Below are 10,577 nucleotides of genomic sequence, written 5' to 3'. Positions count from 1 at the left end.
AAAAAAGAAAAAAAAAGCCCTACATGATAGTCCTGTTATGGGAATTAATTCAATTAGTACATGTAAAATCCTGGAAAAATTATCTGGCATATAGCTTTATACTTAATAAATATAAGTTATTATAGTTATCATTATTTGTGTTGCTGATAGTTGGTTTTTATGAAAGATTCTAGTGGCATAATTAATTTAGAATAGCTTCTTAAAGCCATTCATCCATTGTTACATTTTACATAATTTCGGAAATAAAGTATATGATTTAGTGTATATAAAGATTTTGATAATAGCCAACAATTCATATTCTCTGTTCACAATTTAAGATAAATTAGGAATTAATAATGGGATAGCAAAAATACATTGTCCTCTTGGAGATCTTTCCTAAATTTATTTTAGGAAATAATATATCTAAATTTGTAATACATGTTATTTAACATACAGAAAAATTGAAAGAATTGCATAGTAACCCGCCATATATGTTTACATTCATGTTATTTGCTTTGTCTCATTTCCACTCTTCACATCTGCTTATCTAATGAGTTATTTCTGTATTATCTGAGAGTTAGTTGTAGATATCGTGGCACTTCACCCTTAAATATATGCAAATTCCTAGATAACTGTGATATTATAATCATACTGGGAAAACTTAATAATTTTTATAATGTCCACAAATATGCACCCAAATATTTTTTTAATAGGTATTTCTTTTCTTTTCTTTTAAGAGACAGAGTCTCACTATGCTGCCAGGCTGGGCTTGAACTCCTGAGCTCAAGCGATGCTCCTGCCTCAGCCACCCAAGTAGCTGGGATTACAGGAATGTGCCCCTGCACTTGGTTTATAGCTATTTATTTTCTAATCAGGATCCACTCTAGGTTAACTAATTGCATTTGGGATTTTTAAAACGTATTATTATCTAGGATAATACCCCTACATTTTCATGGTTTTGATTTTTTCTTTTTAAGTATCTAAAGAATGTCCCACATTCTTGATTTGTTCTTCATGGTTTGATTTAACTTGTTGCTCTGTCCCTTCTTTTTCTTATAAATTGGAAGTTAGATCTAGAAAATTAATTAGGTTTAAATTTTGGGCAATACCATTCCATGAATGATAACTGCATACCTCTGAAAACATATGTTAGGTTTTTACATGATTATTAGTGCTATCCTGTAAAACTTGCTTAAAGTGGCAACTTTCAATTCCCCATTGAAATGATCCATTTTGTAATTAGTAACTTGATGGATGCTACACTGATACATTCATTCGAAAATATAATACCTTTAATGCATGCAGGAAACCAGAATTGAAACAATTTGTTGTATTGTTCATCTCTCTGTCCATGACACATACAAAATGCCTGTGAAAGGCTAGACGATTAATAAATCTGTGATTAGAAGCAATGTTAGTTTATGAGGCTAGAAGAAAGCAAGACAAACTATATAACAATATTAAGAAAAAAAATTGAAATTTTTTATTAAATTTTTAAAATTAAAAGTTAAAATGTTTAATCCAAAATATTTAGAAATCTCTAATATATTTCGAAGGAATTATATTGGTAAAAAAATGTAGTTTGTCAAACATGACCATAGATATTGTAGGAAATATGAATTTTTAAAATACAATTGAAAACAAGATGAATTTCACTCATTAAGGTAAGTGGTAAATTTCTGAGTTTTATATCAGCAAGCTCTAAGATTCTTTCAAAATAATTATACAATAGAAAGTCATTTTTCTGGAAGAATTAATTCAGAACTCTTCTGGTTCAATATATTCTAGACAAATTAAGGAAAAGAAGCATTGATCTGTGTTTATTCTTTCAATTTTTCTAAGTTTTCTACATAGTTTTGCAAATGGGATGAATTATATGTACATGATACCATCAATTCTAAAAACTACCTTTTTAAAATCATTTAGGAAATCAGAATTACAGATAATTGCTACCTAAATTCACTTGGAGCCCTATGAAAGAATTATTACCTTTCTGAACTAAGGAACATCACACATCACGCATTGTGAGCCAAAAGTCTATAGTGTTAGTGTTATAATTCATTATGATCTGCTCACCCATATCCCTTTTGTCCACACAGGGAATAATTTACTATTAAATATTAACATCATTTCCCCTATGAAATTGTAAGTTTTGATAATTAAATGACAATGCAGAATGGTTTCCCTATAGGTCAGATTACCACTATACTTGATACTTGAAAAATGGTTTCTGTTCTTAGACAAGCCATTTAAGCACTCTCACTCTTGGAACAACCAAAAAGCACATGATTAGCATCTCAGAAAACTGGAGTGTACTGTGGTATAGAAAGTTTGCTTTTCCATAACCCAATGTGTCTAAGTATTACCTTCGAACTTCCATTCCTGTTACCTACTAACATTTGGGACATGAAACCATATGCTGAAATGTTGCCAAAGCCTAAAGGAGTGACCCTGAAGCTGGAATTTCAGCTCGACGTCATGTAATTAAACCCTGGTGTGATAGCAGTCAGCTCACATGATGATATGCAATTAGCTGCCTTTTTCTATATACATAGTACTATTACTTTTCTACAAAATGAAAAACCTTCCAGATGAAGCTGTGTGAATATTCCTAATGTTTTTAAACTCTCATATTGATTAATATTTCGGTATTGACAATTTTTTAAACTCTACCTTGACTATTTTGAATTCAGATGGAGTCTGTAAACAACACTCTCTATAATTGCAGTTATAGCTTATATATGCTTGGATATTTACTCCTCTCTTCTGTTGTAATTTATAATCTGGTCAGCTGGAAATAAAAGTATCCTATATATAACTCCACTTGTCCACTTAAAAAATATATATTTTTAATTGACCCATTAAGTATCTTTTATGCATATTTATTGACCAATCATGTTATTTACTATAACTTTCCTATGTTTCTTTTGCCCATTTTCTCAACTTACTGATTTATAGAGTACACACACACATATCCTGGATCTTGATTCTTTTGTTGCTTCATATATAAAGTTACTTTTTAAAGTACCTTCATGATTTCTCTTATACTGAAAGTACCCGCCGCATACCATCCTATTATATTTGGATGTTGCCATGTTCAATCTAACAATAAACTGGTAATCTATTTATATTTTTAATAGACTGTGGGATTTCCAAGTATTTGGTCATATCATCTGTGATTAGAAAGGAAATTTTCTTTCCAAATAATTATTTCTTTACTTTTATTAAAATAAATATGATTATGTTGAATATGGGGGTAATAGCCAGCATCTCAGTCTTTTACCCAATTTAATGGAAATCAGCACAACATTTTACCATTAAACTAATATTTGCTTTGTTGTATGGAAGTATATTCTATAATTAAAGCTAACTTCTAATCCTTTTCAAATGCTATCACATCTTTTGCTTTGCTCATATATTGTCCTTTGATATTGATTTCTTGTTTTAAGCCATTTATGGAATATAATATGTTTATCCATGGTATATTATTGTTTTGATAAGCTGCTCAATTTTTCTTGTGAATATTTTGTTCAGGATTTTTGTGCAGATATTCAAAATTGATATTAATACTGATATTCATATATTAATATGCAAAATTAAGGATATGTTAATAACGTTCTTAATTTTTTGTTATTGACATTATTTGTTCATTGAAAGTTAGGTAAAATTTGGCTTTAAACCCATATGCTCCTGTTTTTTATTTATTTTGTTTTCCTCCTTATGGTTTTAATATTAGATTGTTAACCACTTTTCCAAATTTATCTGATATTCTGCTATTTGAATTTCTACTTTGTTTGGACCCAGCAGATTAACTGAACTGAGAATGTACCCGAAGCACAATTCCTTTGAGCACTGCACATCTTGGTAGTACCACTGTGTTCCACCTAAAAGCATCTCTACATCAACCCCTCAGTGAAAATGAAGTATCATGTGTTCTTGGCAGTACTATGCTGGGACCTCAGGCCTCTTCTGCAACAATATGAAATGCTCTTGGCTGCTTAGATATGTTTGGATACTTACCAGCAGCCTTAATGAAGTGATAGATTCTTTAATGTGTGAAGGAGGGTTTTAATGCAGGGTGAGTAATATCCACTAATAGTTTTACTTTGTTCATTGGCCCATGCTAAAAGTTATAATTTGTCAAATAATTAGTTTTTAATTAAACATTAAGCAATTAACATTCTTCTAGATCTATTGATATACTGTCATATACACTAGCCACCAGCTTCATGTGGCTATTTTAAGTTAATTTAAATTTAATAAAATTTAAAAATGAGAGCCCAAGGGTTTGAGACTGCAGTGAACTATGATGATGCCGCTGCACTCTAGCCTGGGCAACAGAGCAAGACCCTGTCTCAAAAAAAAAAAGTAAAATTGAATTCATCAGTGGTACTAGCCACAATCAACTGTTCAATAGCCGTCTGTACTGACTGGACTTTACAGATACAGTAGTCCTCCCTGTTATCCACAGTTTCATTTATCCATGATCAATGAGAAAAGGGTGAGTACAGTACAATAAGATATTTTGAAAGAGAGACCATATTCACATAACTTTTATTACAGTATATTGTTATAATTGTTCTATTTCATTACTAGTTATCTCTTACTGTGCCTAACTTAAATTAAACTTTATCATAGGTATGTAGGTCTAGGAAAAAATATAGTATACATAGGTTTTGATACTATCTGTGGTTTTAGGCATCCATTGGGGGTTTTGGAACATGTCCCCCGCAGATAAGGGGAGGGACTACTGTATACAGTGTTTCCATTATCACAAAACTTTCTGTTGGGTAGTTATATTCTGAACACCTACATTCTGTTCACATAGAATCTTACGGATTTAGCAAATGAAATATTGCCAAGCACTTAATCATCACTTGCAAATCAATCAAGTACTTTTAGGCATATATTAAAAATCAAAAATCTTTAACAGATATTTGAAAGCATCTTAAATCTTTTAAAATACAAACAATATGCAAAAACTGTAATGCTTTAAAAGATTATAAGCAATTGAAAAATACCTTTTATTAGTATTGATTTATGTTTTAATTCTTATTATTTTTATGCTTATACTTATTTATATTCTTATTCCTTCCCAGTTTTTCCCTGGGAATGTTTACAGTGTTCCCTCCTGAGATACTTCTCTGTCCTGATGGATGCCCTAATGCCTAAGTGTCTGACCTGTGACCAGGTGTGTCCCTCACAAAGAAATCCTGTTTATGCTGGCAGATGCCCACGTGGCTCTTGTCTGACCTAGGTCTAGTTCATTCCTACAAGATAGCCGCTCTCTTAGCCCTGACCAAAGAGAAAGTTAGGTTCAGGTGTGTGTGCAAATCAGGTGAGACACAATAAGGGTGTGAAACTGAAATGCATGAAACAGAAGACATTTATTACTTATAATCTCTGAGAAATTAGGGGGGATGGTAAGAGACCTTCAGGAAGTCAAGAAGTCAGCAAGGGAGCTCAACCAGCAGGTGGGGATTGAGAGAAAGAAAGAGACAGACTGAGAACCCGTGGGACTATGCCTTTATTAAGGTCCATTGGCATCATCCCTTAGATTTTCTCCAGGGTGTTGTATATTGGTTAAAGAAAACTTGAGAGCAAAGGAAGAACTAATTTACATGATTCTGGCATTGACCATTAAGTTTCATCATAGTCAGCAGCTGTGAGTGTGTTGGTTTGTGTGTAAGACGTTGAAGAATCAGGACATATTGCAAACAACCACATGGGGAGGGGAAGTTTTAACTAGGCCAATGGTGACAGGGTAAGACTGGGTTTTAAACAATTTATGTCAGGTCTAAAAATGGATGCTGAGGCAGCAACTTGATTAAACAAATTTATGACAGGAACCCATATAGCTGATTCGATGTAGATACAATTCATTTCTATAGTATTTACTATATCAGAATGTTCATGAGTAAAATGGCCTCAAGGCAGCATGTTTTGCAGTGGAAATGAAGAATTTAGGTTAATCTAAAGGTCTGTCAAGAAAATAGAGGGTAGTTATGAGATTCTCCATTTGATTACATCATAAGGTGAATGATTTATCAATATATTTATTCAATAAAACCCTCACATTTAATAGGATAAAAGTTCTAATTTCTGTTTATTGCCTGTGGATACAGAATTTTGTTCTAAATTTTTTTTCCTATATAGAGTTACTTTGTGTGTATCTTACTATGATACACAGTAATTTCAATAGTTATATACAAATGTTCCTTTTAATAATACAAAAAATTGGGGGGAACTGAACTTTTTCACATTTTCTGGATGTGCTTTGTTATTAACCTTGATTAGTTTTAATTATAGGCCAATCGTTTATAAAATATTTTTGTTGGTGTTTTTCTAATTTCTTTGGAAACTACTGACATTTCTAAGTCTACATTGTTATCAGATCTGCAGAACTTCTGTTACTAATTTGCCAAAGAATAGTTCTTTTATGCATAGCATTTTAAAATGTGGTAGAATTGAGGCTCTAAATTGATTCCTCCATTGTATATATGTGTGTATTAATGTATGCACATATATATTTTAAAGTCTCATAATAGTCTCTGATATTTATTCCCCATATCTTCTTGCATCTTAACACATTATTATTTACATTATTGTTACTTTTTGATGCATTTCAATGTTGCTTTTAAATATATAGTATATGTTCTTTGTCTTCCCTATCTTCTTATTTATACCTCTTTATTAATTTTTTACTGGTGTTTCTAGAATTTAGAATATGCATTTTAAAATCATCTGAATCTACTTTCAAATAATATCATAGTACCTCAGTAGTCTTGGAAGACACTTTAACAGTATATTTCTAATGTCTATCTCCCATTTCTTATGCTGTTCTATCCTACATTTCAGTTTTCCACATGTTAACCGAATAACAGTGTTACAATTTTCCTTTAAATAATACCATCTTTTAGAGAAACTAAAAATAAGAAAAAATAGTTGTTTTTCTGGCATTTATTTCATTTCTAACTCTCTTAATTTCTTGTTTAGATACAAATTTCTGACTATGTCCTATTTCTTTTCTCTCAAGAATTTCCTTCAACATTTCTTGTAAAGATCTGCTAGCAATGAATGCTCTCAGTTTTTAGCTGTTGAAAAGTCTTTTTCTTTTTTAATGATAACTTTATAAAAATATAATTCACATACCATTCAATTCACTGCTTTAAACTGTATAATTGAATAGTGTTTAGTCAGTGTTGTGAAACCATCAACACAATCAATTTTACAACATTTTCATTACGGCAACATGAAAGCCCACACCCCATGGCCATCATCCCCACTTTCCCCTTTTGCCCCTCAATTTAGACAACCACTAATCTACTTTCAGTCTTTACAAATTAGCCCACACTAGAAATTTCATAGGAAAAAGAGTTTCATAAAAAATGAATCATAGATATGTGGTCTTCTTGAATCAGATATTTGGTCTTCTGTACTGGCTTCAATCACTTGGCATAATGTTTTCAAGGTTGATCTATGTTGTAGGAAGTATCAGACCTCCATTTCTTTGTATTACCAAATAATATTCCACTGTATGGATATACCACATTTATTTATCCATTTATGAGATGAGGAACAATTGATTTGTTTCTAGTTCTTGGCTCTTATGAACCATGCTGTTATAAGTATTTGTGTAACAGCTTTGTGGGGACATTCACATTTTCGTTTCTCTTGAGAATATACCTAGGACTAAAATTGTCGGTTCATATGGTAACTCTGTATCCTCCTGAGGAACTGCCAGACTGTTCTCCAAAGCACGTGCACCATTGTCCAGTCCCACATATATGTAGGTTCCTATTTCTCCAAATCCTAGCCAATGTTTGTTAATGTCCGTCTGTTTGATTCTAGCCATCCTAGAGGTGTGAGGTGGTATCTCATTGGGGCTTTGATTTGCATATCCTTGATGACTAAAGATGTTTTCAAGTATTTAGTAGCCATGTGTATGCTTTTTTTTTTGAGAAAAATTTATTCAGTTACTTTGCCCATTTTTAATTGGGTTGTCTTTTTATCATTGAGTGGCAAGACTTTTTTATATAGTCTAGATACAAATCCCATATCACAAATATGATTTACCAAAATTTTCTGTCATTCTTTGGGTTGCTTTCTCTTCATGGTGGTTTTGAGGCACAAAGTTTTAAAATTTGATTATGTCCAATTTCTTTTTTTGATATTGTTGCTTGTGATTTTGGTGTCATATGTAAGAAACAATTGCTGACCATAGAGTCCATAAGATTTATGCCTATATTTCCTTCTAAATGTTCCATTGTTTTAACTCTTAAACTCAGTTGTTTGATCCATTTTGTGTTGGTTTTGTATATGGTGAGAGGTAGAGATCCCAATGCTGTCTTTTCCATATGGATATCTAGTTGTTCCAGTCTTTGTTGAAAAGACTATTCTTCCCCTCCTTGAATTGCCTTGGTACCCTTATTGAAAATTAATTTACTGTATATGTGAAGTTCATTCCTGGACTCAATTTAATCCTTTGATCTATGTGATCTATGTGTGTATCCACTGGGGTTGTGGTACTTCTGAGGGATTACTCAGGAGATTCAGAGCAACAAATCCAAGAACTGATTTAAAAGAAAAGTGATCAAGTTGTTAGGTTGCAACTTTAATAGGTTTTCAACTATTTATATTTGTGACTTGTGAATTTTTAGTCTTTGTTCCTTTTCCTCTTAGGGTATTAACCAATATTTTAAGCCAGAGAGACAGTAAATTCGGATTATTATCTATTTGTCCATTTTATTTGTTATAAATATTTCCCCCCAAATTCACTTAAAGTTTTAATTTATTCATTTTTTACCATTCAGACGTTTTTGAGTATTTATAAATATCAAAATTTACAAATAATTACCGTATCAAGGTTCTAGATTTTAAGAAAATTTCTTCCCTTGGTTATCTTTAAGAAACTTATTTCTAAACAAAAATAATAAAAATATTTAGAAGATATTTCTTCAGATGATTTTTTTAACCACATTAATTCAGTCCATCCTCAATGTGTCCAAGGATGAGGAACGTAATGTATGGAAGAATTTAATGGACCCGCACCCACTCATCTATGATGTTAGTCAATTTACCTGACACTATGGGACAAGCGAGGCCTTTCCTTGGTATTAAAAGTTACCATCCCAGATATTACCAGACAGGCTGGCGCTACCTCAGGGGCCGTAACGGCCCCAGCGTCCCACCTTGAGGCGCTCACACCCAGCCCAGCGTGCGACGGTCCTCGAGGTCACAGCAGTGATTCTCCCTGCAGGACCCTCACACTTAGATCCGAGGCCTCCGAAAGGAAGAGCCGGGGGGACCCTGCTCCGTCCGACTGCCCCAGTCCGTTCCCCCGAGACTCGCCGCCTAGCGGAATCGGCCGGCGCAGGGACAGGGGCGCCAGCATTGGGGCGCTCCGCGCTTGCGCAGTGCCACGATAGGCGGCAAGTCCCAGAAGTCTTCCTGACTCGGCCGGTCCTGGTGGTCACCGGCCGCATTTCTTCTAGGTTTTTACGACCCCGGGATCCATTTCTCACAGTGGATTGTGGTCTTGACTGTTCTAGTTTGGGCTACATTTCACTCAGGCGACGGAGAAAACTTGAACCTCTTGCTCCGTCTCTGGCATCCCTGGTTGCGCGCTGCGCGTATCTTGGTGCCACCTGAGGAAGAAGCCGGCGTGGGTCGCTGCGGGGAAGACTCTGCAGCCCTGGACTGCAGCCCCTGCGTGGCGGTGAGAGAGGCGTTGCGGGAGGCCCCGAGCGCGGCGGGCGTGTCTGCGCGCCACCTCAGGCCGTGGGTGCTGGAGCTGCAGAGCGGGCGGTCGTATCTCTGGGAGACAGGCGGGGAGGGGCGAGACCGTGCGGCGTGTGACGGGGCCGGGGCGTGCCTTTGTGACGGTGGGCGCAGCTGCGAGACTGTGAGGTGCGTGGTTTGTGTGACCGGGACATAAGGAGCGTGTCCTTCACGCGAGCGTGCGTTGCTTTGACTCTGTGGTGTCACTGACCCCGTGGCTTCATGTTCCCTGCTGCCTCCTGTGCCCTCCTCTCAGCCAACCATGACTGCCACAGAGAAATGGTCGCAAGTGGGAAATCAAATAGTCCTACATGACAGTTTAGAGCAAGAAGGTACAGACCTGCTGTTGATCGGTGATTGCTCTGGAGACAGGTTCCTAGGAGCTAATAGACTCTAGAAATAGGATTCCTTCCTGGGAAGGTCGTCCCTTGGAATTCTCTGGGGTTCCTTTACTTGTTTGATAACTACAGCATTCCCTGAGCTCTCCAGGAACTGCTGTCATAGGGATTCCGACCACTTCTTACTTCTCCTCTTTAAATGTATGAGCTCACAGCGGGTGTCGCCTTGGAGGGTGTAACGTCACAAATGCTCAGAATTATGGTGACTCTGGATCATACCCCTTCAGATTTCTATAGATCAGAAACAACGAAAATATAAAGTAAATTGTATCGTGTACTCGCAGGTTAAGGAAGTGAGGCAGTCACTCAAGTGTTCCGGAACAGTTCTTAACCAGGCGTCTTTTTACTCTATCTATGGGCTTAAGGAGACCACAACCCCTTGCAATTGAGTAGAATTGCTGTATATATTTGTAAATTTGT

This window comes from Propithecus coquereli, unplaced genomic scaffold (genome assembly GCF_000956105.1).
Source record: "Propithecus coquereli isolate 6110/MARCELLA unplaced genomic scaffold, Pcoq_1.0 Scaffold53, whole genome shotgun sequence".
Classification (NCBI taxonomy): domain Eukaryota; kingdom Metazoa; phylum Chordata; class Mammalia; order Primates; family Indriidae; genus Propithecus; species Propithecus coquereli.
The sequence above is the reverse complement of the archived record's forward strand: the minus strand, read 5'-3'. Positions refer to the sequence as shown.